Source organism: Toxotes jaculatrix, chromosome 12 (assembly GCF_017976425.1).
Source record: "Toxotes jaculatrix isolate fToxJac2 chromosome 12, fToxJac2.pri, whole genome shotgun sequence".
NCBI classification, from domain to species: Eukaryota; Metazoa; Chordata; class Actinopteri; family Toxotidae; genus Toxotes; species Toxotes jaculatrix.
The window spans coordinates 15,394,692-15,405,974 of record NC_054405.1 but is presented as its reverse complement, the minus strand read 5'-3'; positions in this window follow the sequence as shown (position 1 = coordinate 15,405,974).

Sequence of the window (11,283 nt, the reverse complement as noted above, 5' to 3'; positions counted from 1 at the left end):
TAGTTGAAGAAATACTCAGAGTCTTAATAAAAAAAAAAATGGAGTTACCTGCAATCATCTCTCTGGTTACTAAGAGTGTTGTAGCAACGGAGCACTAGTGGGATATGTAACTATATTGCAATTAATTAATTTCAAGTTATAATCCCTTACATTAATTGTTACTGGAAAAATTAATCACGTTATGGAGAACCCGTGGTGACGGCATCAAATTCCTTTTCTTGTATCTAAAAGCTCCAAATGTTCAATTTACAATCCAGTCCTCACACCTGAGAAGCTGAAACCAGTAAATGTTTGACAGTTTTCCTTTGCTACAGGACATAAACAATTATCAAAATGGTGGTTCATTAATTAATTTCTGTTGATCAACTAATTGGCTAACTGCTAGGCCACCCTCTGTCTTCTGAGTATAAAAAGGAGGGGCACTTTTAAGTGACCAGACAGCTGTTCCTAGAAGGCCAAGCCAGGCCAGACCAGGCCAGATGTGGCCCCTTCAGATAATTGGCCTCAGCTGATGGCCAGAAGCAGCAGGCAGCCAAGCCAGGCCTCCCATTACTGGACTCCCTGGATTCTGGCTCCTTAATCCATTTTCAGCTTCACCTTCTAATTCTGCACCGCCAGCAGTCCTGCCTGCACACACAGACACACACATGAGAACCAGAGGGAGACAGACAGACTGGGGAAGGAATGAGGAAGAAAGAAGAAGCAGAGAGGGGGGATAAGAGGAGCGACAAACAGAGAATGGAAAAGAATAGAGTCAATAATAGATGAGTGGGACAGGGAAGGTGGGGATGCCTTTTTTTTGTGTAGACCTTGAGATGGAAAAATAATAATTCTCCCCAGCATAAATGTCTAGTGCCCCTGAGAGCAACAGAAAGGAAAAGAGAGAGATGGAGTGGGAACTTCATCACTTAGTGAGAGAAGAAACCGCAAGCAGGAGAGAGGCTTTCTGGGCTTTTTCCAAGTAGCTGCTGTGTGAGTGATAGCGGCCCATATTTCTCCTCTAGTGTGTGAATTGCAATTTTACTCCCCAGCCATGTGAGGATGGGGCTGGGGGGGCGGGGGACTGGTAGTTGCAATTTGATACTGCCAAATAAAGATAACAATGTCACAGAAAGTCAATCTTGACTTAAGTCTGCTTTTGGAGTCTCCAGGGGGAGTGCACAGGCCAGTGTTTAGCATGTGGGCTTGTCTGTTGTGGGATTTGCTGCAGACACACCGCTGATAGTAATCACAGTGTGTGCTTGATGCCAAAAAGCAACCGGGAGCTTAACATTTGTAGAGACATTTGTATGGCATTTGTTATTTGATCAAATGCACCCCGTTTGTACGTTTCCCATGTGGTTCAGCAGTAACTACTGGATGATCACTGGCTGTTCTCATCTGTGTGAACAGAAACATATTGTTGTCTGTTTTGCTGATAAATGGCAGTTTCATGCTGTCTACTTCAATTTAAAAGACAAGTTGTCAGTACTATTTTTTTTTGTGTGAAAAGGAAAACACATTTTCCCTGAGATGTGAGGGATCTCAGTAATGGATGTCATGCTGATTCCAGAGTGAAGTAACGTATTAGCAACAGAGAAGCTCTCCAATGCAAAAATCCATTACAGTTGTCTATGTCTTATGAAATCATGTTTTTCCACAGTCAACTTTTCATGTGTGAAGAAAAACTCTGTTTTTAGCAGTGTGACAATGCATTTTAATGTTCATTGCTTTTAAAAAATGGTTTATCTTAAAAAAAAAAAAAAGAAAAGTAAAATCACTAAATTTGGAGACATGATTTTTTTTTAATACTGGAAAGCAGACCTTGGAGCAGTGAACTGATTTTATTTTGTGGCTGTCTTGTAGTGTGGATTTGTTTTTTGTACCTAAGAACCAGACTAAACATGAAAGTGTACGTATATTGTTAATAAGGCTAAGTTTGTCTTCATGAGACTGTTCAGTACTATTGGCATGCTAACATGCTCAGAATGACAGTGCTGATGTTTAACAGGTGTAGTGTTTACCATGTTTACTGTCTTAGTTTAGCTTAATGTTAGCTGAGACACATAGAAATGTGCTACAACTATCCTAACATAATTTGTGGGTTGAAATTGCAACATAAATCAGTTCTCAACACCACAACACACAATGATATTTGACAATAGTGTGCTTCTGACTGTGGCAACAGTTCGAGGAAGGCCCTGCCCTGTTTCAACATAACATTGCCTATGTACAGAAAGCCAAGCCCATAAAGAAATGTTTTATTTCTCTGTTTGGTGGAAGGACTTGACTGGCCTGCACACAGCCCTGACCTCAATCCCATCCAGCACCTTTCGGGATGAATTGTTATGCTGACTTTGAGCCAGGTACTTTTCACTCCGCATCAGTGTCCGACTTTACTAATGATTGTGCGGCTGAGTGGAAGCAAATCTCAGCAGTCAAGTTCCAAAACCTGGGTTGAAAACTGCCTCAGAAGAGGTGAAGCTGTTATAGCAGCAGAGTAATGGCCATAGATTTTGAATGATATGTTCACCAATGGATGCAATGCCCACATACCTTTAACCATATAATTTATTGGTATTTGATGAACAGCAGATAAGATACAATGGGCATGACTTCCTGTCATGCCCAGCCTGCTTTTAGTGATTTCCTACATCTCCCAGAATTCTTTATGTTAACCCCCCAGCAGGTGGGTGTTTCAAAGAGAGGAACAGATGAGCAGAGGATTTTTGTTTTTCATCCCTGCCTCTGAAAGTACAGTAACTGTGGACACCACTCGTGTTAAGGAGTTTTGGTGAGTTAAGAAGTCAGATAATTGGCCAGCTTTAAAATAAATAAAGTATGTCAAACCAGATCCTTCGTACAGTAGGCTTCATTCTTCACTCAGCCACCCACAGCTTTCTTTAGTGCCTTTTAAGCACACACACAGACACACACACAAAAAACTAGGCTCTGTAGTTGCTGCAGTTCGACTCAGCACAGTCACTAATCCCAAAATGACTGTCATGTGTCAGCTTTGTAAGAATTACTGCGGTACTGAGATAGAGTCTTGGCGGTAATTACATCATTTTCTCAGGACACATATAATTATAGTAATTAATGCTGTTGTACTTGGGCTTGCAACAGCAGCAACCAAATGCTCTTTTGACTGTCTGAGCCAATATTTTGTAATAAATTTTCCGCTCCATAAATCAAAGTGTATCTCTTTGCAGCACAGCATGATGGTTGGCTTGTTATAGCATTTAATATTAGAAGCACCCGGGTTGACTGTAGACTGAATACATTAAAGAGGTCGCTGTGAACATGGATATATTCAGCTCACGAGGTTTAGGCTACATTGTTAATGTTGGAAATGCAATGAAATATCTCAGGAGGAAGGAAGTAAAATAAGCAGTTACTGGGCTGCTCTGGACATTTGGCTGATGCTTTGTTCAGGAAGATTTTGAGCAGAGTGCTGGTGTCTTGTTCAAGGACTTTTTGTTGGAAACACAATGGGAGTTGCACAGATCACTCCTGTGAGCTTCCTTGTCCACCCTGTTGTTTGCTTTTTAAATACGTTTTAGTCATCCTGTAGGAATTAAGTCCACATTCAGACTTTTTAATGTAAAAACATGCCATCTTTAACCATGCTTCAGACAAAGAATACACAACTCAAAGGCACCAAATCTGTTTCAAAGTTTCAGCATTAAAAGTGCTAAAACTGTACAAAATCCAATCCATAAACATTAAACATAGTCCATCTCTCAATACTCCTCCCGACAATGTAAATCATTAAAAGCAGGTATCAAATGTATTGTTTGTTTATTGTGTAAAAAAATAAACAAATAAATGCCTCAGTAATTTCCTAGTACAGCTGAACACAGAATATTTCCAAAAAAACTTACTCAAAATAAATAAACAAATAAATCTTGATGCCTTTAAGTGCCCACTCTCAATCCACTATCACCTAACCAGACCATCCTTTATATGCCCTCCAAGTAACTAATTGCAGTGGACTACACCAACAGTAGGGGGACTCATCATAAATTGCCATAAATTCTCAGACAGATGGACAGTTTGGCCACATATATATTAACAAATTATACAATATGATTCACACAAAAACAAGAAATCACAGTGTCAAATGTGTATGTTAACATTAGCTTCAGAAAAACAGCTTTCATTCAAACCAGACATACCCCCCTTTCTTTGAACATGGTAGAACCAGGAAGTACAAATAGGAGGGAAATTCTCTTCACATCCTTTTGCCTGAGGAGGATCAGAAACAAAGGTAAGACACTGCCATGATACTGCTAATATGTTAGCAGTTCTTAGCTTGCTATAAAATAGAGACAGCATGTTTGTAGACATTTGCTGTTTACTAGTGATGGGTAGATGAAGCGTCATAAAGCGTTTAAAGCGTGGACACATTGCCAAACTGTATTGATACTGTGTCAATACTGTGTCACTGAATACTGACACCTGCTGGACCTTAAAAACCCCTACAGGCAACCTAGTTGACAGACAACTGACACTGATTTGATGACGTAGTATATACAATAATATAATTTAAGTCATTGTATTTTATATTGTATTATTTATAGCTTCATTTAAATTTAAAATATATTTGATATTTCTAGATACAGTCAACAAATAATGTGAACATGTATCATAACGTGAAATTTTAATCTACACAGTTTGGCGTGTCAGTGTCAGTTCGAAACAGTCGGTCACGTGACTTTCTTACAGCGCTACGCGCACCGTCACGGGGTTTTGCACTATGAGCTCGACGCATGCGCCGACGCATCGGTGTTGCCGGACCCGCCGGACCCATCACTAGCTGTCTCTATTTTGAGTGGTTGTGGTAGTGGCCCACCTGATGGTTTGTTTCAGACCTTGTGTAGCACTGAATTCCATGGCTGCCAAGAACTGCAGACTTGTGAAGCTTATGTCACACAAACACTAAAACACACACAGCATGAAATTTATCTGCATGAAATGGAGAAGAATCTCCATCAGCGCTTTTCTGCAGTGAAACAAACAAAACTTTCCCCCAACTTAGAAATGTGTTTATAGCAACGGTTGCTAAATTAGTCAGACATAGAAATGTGCTAAAATAACACTGATCAGCAATGTACTGGACAATGGGCCAATACATTCTGTTTTTAATTAACATGGTTTGTATGTTGTGTAGTGTTCTTTTTTTTTTTTAAAGTTGTTTAAAATTACTTATTTATTTTTTAATTATTTCACTACTATTGTACTGAAAAGTACAGTAAGGTTGATACCTGCACAACTTCACAGTGATATGTACTGTAAATGAGAAGGTTATGGAAAATTATTTTTACAACATCATGTGGGTTTTTGTCAGAGTTAAGCTGTTGTGAGGGTGAGACTGTTTTGCCCTCACATGTCATGTAGGCTCTACGAAACCTACCCCTTCTGTTATCTGTTATCTTTTGTTTGAGAGAATCATAACCTATTTTGTCTAAAAGTAGAGTTTGCGATTAAATAGGTTTTGTGGATTGTGTTAATACTGAATGCTGAAAAAAAAACGTCTCCTTTAATTTGATGAAAACGTGTGCTAAAGGGTTTGTCTGCTGGTATATTTAGCCACATAAAATTACTAGATTTTTAAATGGAGCTTGGTGTGATAATGTCTGGACATATTGAAACAGTGGCACAGGGCTACAATCAGTCACCTCTCAAAATAAAATGATTCATCTATGTCCACAGGATGGAATACAAAATTAAATGTCTAAGGTTTGAGACGGACGGTGCAGCAGACATGGATCACTTACATGCCATCCAATGAGTGCGCACGATGCCCAGCCTGATGAAATCTGTGTATGTGGAAATGGGACATGGTGTTGCTGGAATTGAACAGGTAAAATGAATAATCTCTTTTACTGCATTTGTAGGATTTTTCTGAGGAAAGATGCCACTAGCACTAATACTAGCTTTTTAAAACACCAAAGGTATTTACGCTTAAGAAAACTGCCATTATTATTTATGGCAATATGATTTAAATGTGAACATTTAAAGCCACTAACAGTAGCTTTAAATGTTCATTTTACTCAGGTGAAAGAGTGTGGTAAGGAAGTGAAGTGAAACCAAGGGGCCTACAGTTACCCAAACCATGAAAAACCTCAGTCCTTCAATGTGTCCACATACTTTTGGCCATATAGTTTTCAGATCAGATTCTTTAAAGCTGTACCTGTTCCTCTTGCCTTCCCACTATATTTACTATGCAAGTTAATGCCTAAATTTACACAATCAGAAAATCTTGCACCTCAGACATTAACTTGTGTTTTTTTGCTCAGTGTGAACAGAAAAAAACTGATGGTCTGAATATTAGGAAAAACCTGATTCAGTGTCACTGATGTTACATTTGCATCTGAACTTTTAAGTCCGAATGTTAAGTCTTGTGTCACTCACCTGTGGCTGTTGCCATAAGTTTATAACCCATGACAGTCTGGCTGAGCTGCGGTCAGCTTGCACCACAGTGACACACGACACTGGACAGAAAGCCAAACAGCACACACCACTTAGTGTGTGCTTTGGAGACGCCTCTGCTCAGTCAAAAGTGAACAGGGAGCTATGATAACCCATAGTATGTTTGAAACTAGCAAAAACTAAACATGCACCATCTAGGGCTATTGTTTTTGATATGAGTTTCATGGCAACAGTAATCCAAAAGCAACCAAATGTCAGCAGCGGTTCAGGATTCAGCCTGTTGGTTCATTTTGTGTGAAGTTGTCTTGTTTTCTGCAAGTTTAATGCCACTTACTACAAACGATGTAGGTGTATTTTATATTACTGTCAAACACATTTTCAAAGCATACCACAATTTCTTGTACTGAAAACATGTTTCCTATTTTCCAAGCAGTCATTATTTTTGATTCATTTTAGTTTGGTGTCAAAATCAACCTTGAAGCGCACTTGAAAAGATAATCTATCACAGTGTCTACTTTTATTGATTGATTGGAAGGTTATTATCGTCAGTAACTCGGAGGTTAATAAAAGCAGATGAGATGTTCATTGTGATGGATTAACCATCTCGCTCATGTTTCTGTTCTTTGCCATTTGATTTTCATACCAAATAAAAATGAATGGCTTCACAGAAGATTGGAATAAACACTCATAATACTTGAGACCCATGGTCAGCAGTAAAGCAGAGTATTTATACCAGATATGTGTGGACTGCTGTCTTGTTTTTGGGGTGCAGCAGCTGCCTCATACCCGGAGAGATAAATATCACTCTCTTTAAGAAAGATGAGGGCTGGTGCTGCCATGTTGTCCTAATAGACCCCTGCTGCTATTGTTTGATTACAGAGTCAGTATTGTTGTATTATAGAGTCTGGGCAGTGCTTCTGGATAAACTACAGGTTTAGATGTAAACAGGGACTCGGTATGTTTATAGGATGCAGCAGCTGTTGCGCAGGTTTCAGGCTCAGATGAGCTGCTCCAGGGACCTGGCGGGGGCCACAGCAGCAGGAAACTAAAAGAAACTGAGCAGCACTGTAGTCATAGCTGAGGGAAGGCCTCGGTTTAGCAGGGCTTGTTTTGTTAATTAGGATGCATCAGATGGGCAGGGCTGTAGAGACTGTTCAGATGTCAGTCACAGAAGTGTAATGACATTCATATAATGGCTTCAAATACAAGTTCCTGCCTCTTTTTACATCATGTTGGTATTTGCTAGATTCTGCCTGTGAAACACTTAGATCAAATACGTAATTCCATGCCACTGTAATGAAGACAGCTTTAACTTTTGAAAAGGAGGATGATGCTGACACCCTCTTGTAACCATTAAGCTAATTTGCAAATACTCTGGTTTGTTGGTTTCTTTGGAGATAGCGTAATTACACCCCAAGACATTACGTCCTTATGGCAGGTTCTTTATTTGTCCAGAGACATGGAGACCACCAGGTTTTTTTGCGGCAGTTATTTTGCAGTGAGATGATTAATTAAAAACTATTAATGACCAATGAAAATTAAAATAAGTCAAACAAGATTTTGATAACGGGCAAAAGACAGGGCCACAACATTAGGTTATAATGTGCAACTTGCCTTTGTTGATATTGCACTTCACTTGATATCGCAAATTCCTAAACAAATGTGCAATAAATAACATTACCGAAACCATGACAAGTGCATTTTTTCACCCTTTGGGTCCTTGTGACTTTTGCCTACTATGTCTAACTGGGAATCCCGCCTCATCTCAGCAATGTGGCCAGGGGGGACACAGTTAAACTCGAAATGTGTCTCGTGCAAAGCCAATCTTGTCAACTGCTTATTCAAATAAAAAAATCAAGATGAAACACGATGATTAATTTAAAACCAAAGCTTACTGGTTGAGTTCTTCAGTTACAGAGCTAATCAGGAAAGGTTTGTGACGACATGAAGTCCAACATCATCTCTTCTTCATGCTGTATTGATTTAACATAGCTGTTCATTTGCAGTGATTGTTAGAAATGAATGTGGTCCAGTTCGGCTGCAACCCTCCCTTTAGATTCTGTGGCTATGATTAATCTGCTGATTATTTCCTCAGTTAATTGATAAATCTTTTTTTTCCTGTCGAATGTCAGAAAACAGTGAAAAATACTCAGTATAATTTCTAAGAGCTCATGGTGACATCTGCAAATTTTTTGTTTTGTCTAAAGAAGAGTCCAGAAAAAAGCAGCAAATCTTCACATTTGTGAATGTTTAGTCTTTTTTTCTTAAATTACTCACAGCAATTATTTGATTATCAAAACATCTGTTGATTAATTTAGTGCCCAACTCGTTTTCATCTTTTCATCCTAAGTTTAAATTATTTTTTACACCCAGTATCTTTCTCTCTCTCTCTCTCTTTCTCACACACACACACAGCTGTCAGACTCTATTCTTTTCAGTACTATTATGTCCTTTCGTTATATCTCTAATAATTCAGGGGAAGTGGGGAATTCCTTACCAGAGAAACTCTAGTTCAAATATTTACCGGCTATAAAGCGGTGTGTTGAACTTTGCCCTCCAGGTTCAGGCGCGTTCACGGAGCCGCGCGGTCTCATTCATAACTCGAAACGAGAATTATGGGTAACATTTACGGCACCATGCGCGCTTTGTTTTTGTTGCGAGTCGCCATGAGCTTCGAGTGACTTTGTTCTCTGGTCAAACATTTTCAAATCAAAGCGGATGGCTGCTATTACAACCAGTGCGCATGCCCGTCCTAAGTAAACTTTCTTCCCCCGCCGTGCACGCGGGCGCGCCCAAGGAAAGAATTCGAAGTCGTGCGCGCTGCTGCTGTTACTGTTGTGACTTGTTATGAATGATGAATCTGAACGACAGAAGAGCTTCAGTAACCTTGTGACAGAGTTCAAGAAAGAGCAACAGAAATAGAAACAGCGCAGGTGTCCATATAAATATGTAATTTATAAAAAAAATTGTCTTGTTGCAATAGACTTTTAAAATGACAAAAACGCCCCTAAATCTGAATAAACTCCCTTTAAAGTGCCAAACTCACTAAGGTAAAATAGTATAGGAGGTCAAAATCAACAAAAGGAACCTCTACATGAACTCATAGACTCCTAAGTATCACAACCTCACTTCGTGTTAAAGTAAAATATCATAAAGCCACCGTAGGAGGTAAATTCACCAGAAAAAGCACCAAAATATGACTTCGGAGTGTCAGACACTCTAAAGTAAAATATTAAAAATATTATAGGAATATTGTAGAATCACTTTGGAAGATATTTTAAAAAGAGATAATCACCTTAATTTCAAGATTATCTCAGTTTTGAGACATGGTGTTATAATATAGAACTAGTACTAAAAGTAGTATAGGGAAAAGCACCATAAGGTCAATAAAACATACTTGGGGTTTCACACACTATTGTAAGGTGTAGGAGGAATATTAATCATTATAGGAAAAATTTTCCAAAATGACATATTATTCACATAAAGAAGGCAATTGCCATAAAAACACCATGCAAACAAGATAAAGTCACTTAAGACACGCTACCTGTTATGGTAAGATATTATAATCACTACCAGGGGAATTTACCAAAAAGGCACCTTAAGTTTAACATAAACTCTCCTTTAAGCATCACACACATACACACACACGCTCTACAAATTGAGATAACATGTTACAGGAATGGTATAGAGTTACTGTGAGAATAATTGCCAAACTGTCACTAAGATTTGCTATTGAGTATCACAGACACACTTCAGGCTATGGAGAAATAGGTCTATTATTGGTACTGTAGGAAATCTAATACAAAAGGGTCAAGATAACATAACTTTTAAGTAGTCATATAGAGGAATAATAGGTAGAGGAATTTTAACGTAGTAAAATTAAAATGGAAAAAAGAAACTAGGGAACTATATAGCCCGGAGTGTGGACTGTAAAGCTACAGGAGCAAAACGTGAAGCACAACAGACTCTGTCGTTAAAACTCGGTGTTATACCTATATACACTGGTTTACATCAGAGATTTGCTGACTTGTAACACTGCAGGCCCCTAACAGTATCATATAAATCATGTGATAATTCTTCAGGTATCACAGGTTGTTTTATTAGTAATTAGAAGACTGTTTTACATGTGATGGTTTATTAAAGTGCCTATAATCCTAACATCCTCCCGTCACTGTGCTCTATCAGTTAAAGCACACAATCGTTGCTGCTACACTTGTGCAGCGCGCTAATATCAGTCTAATGGTGAGTAATATAGATATGGGGATTTCTGCAGGTGTCAGAAAACAAGATATGGTATTGATTGAATTCATTTTGTGTTCACATGGACAAACGTGCCCGGGACTGTTGCCAACAGAAGGAGTAAGATAGTTTATTTTTCGCGGTGTTTGAAGCATTTTGAGACACTAGAGTCTGTTTCAGATGCATTTTCTGCGGCTCAAATAAATTGAGTATTAATCCTCATCCTGTGATTAATCTAAAATATACAGGTTGGGTATAATCGTTTGTGGTTGAGGCGCGCCAAACCACGGACAGTATGTTCCTTAAAACTGGATTCGGTAGATACGCCCACAGAAAGGTGCGGACGCTTGCCAAACCTCAGCCTGAGTGAGTCCAAATTTAATCGTGTGTGTTATGTCAGTGTGATGAGAGCAAAGATCAAGTGAAAATAATCATAAATCTGACTGACAAATCTGACAGTGTGTATCATAAAATAAAACACACCAGAGGCGCAACAGGGACTATTTTCTGCACTGAGCAGTGATCCGCAAAATCACCAAGTAACAATAGCCAATAATATTAAGAGAGGCTTTGGACACTGATCCTGTTTAGATATTAAGGTCTGGAATTTTGAAAGATGCGTAGGCTGTA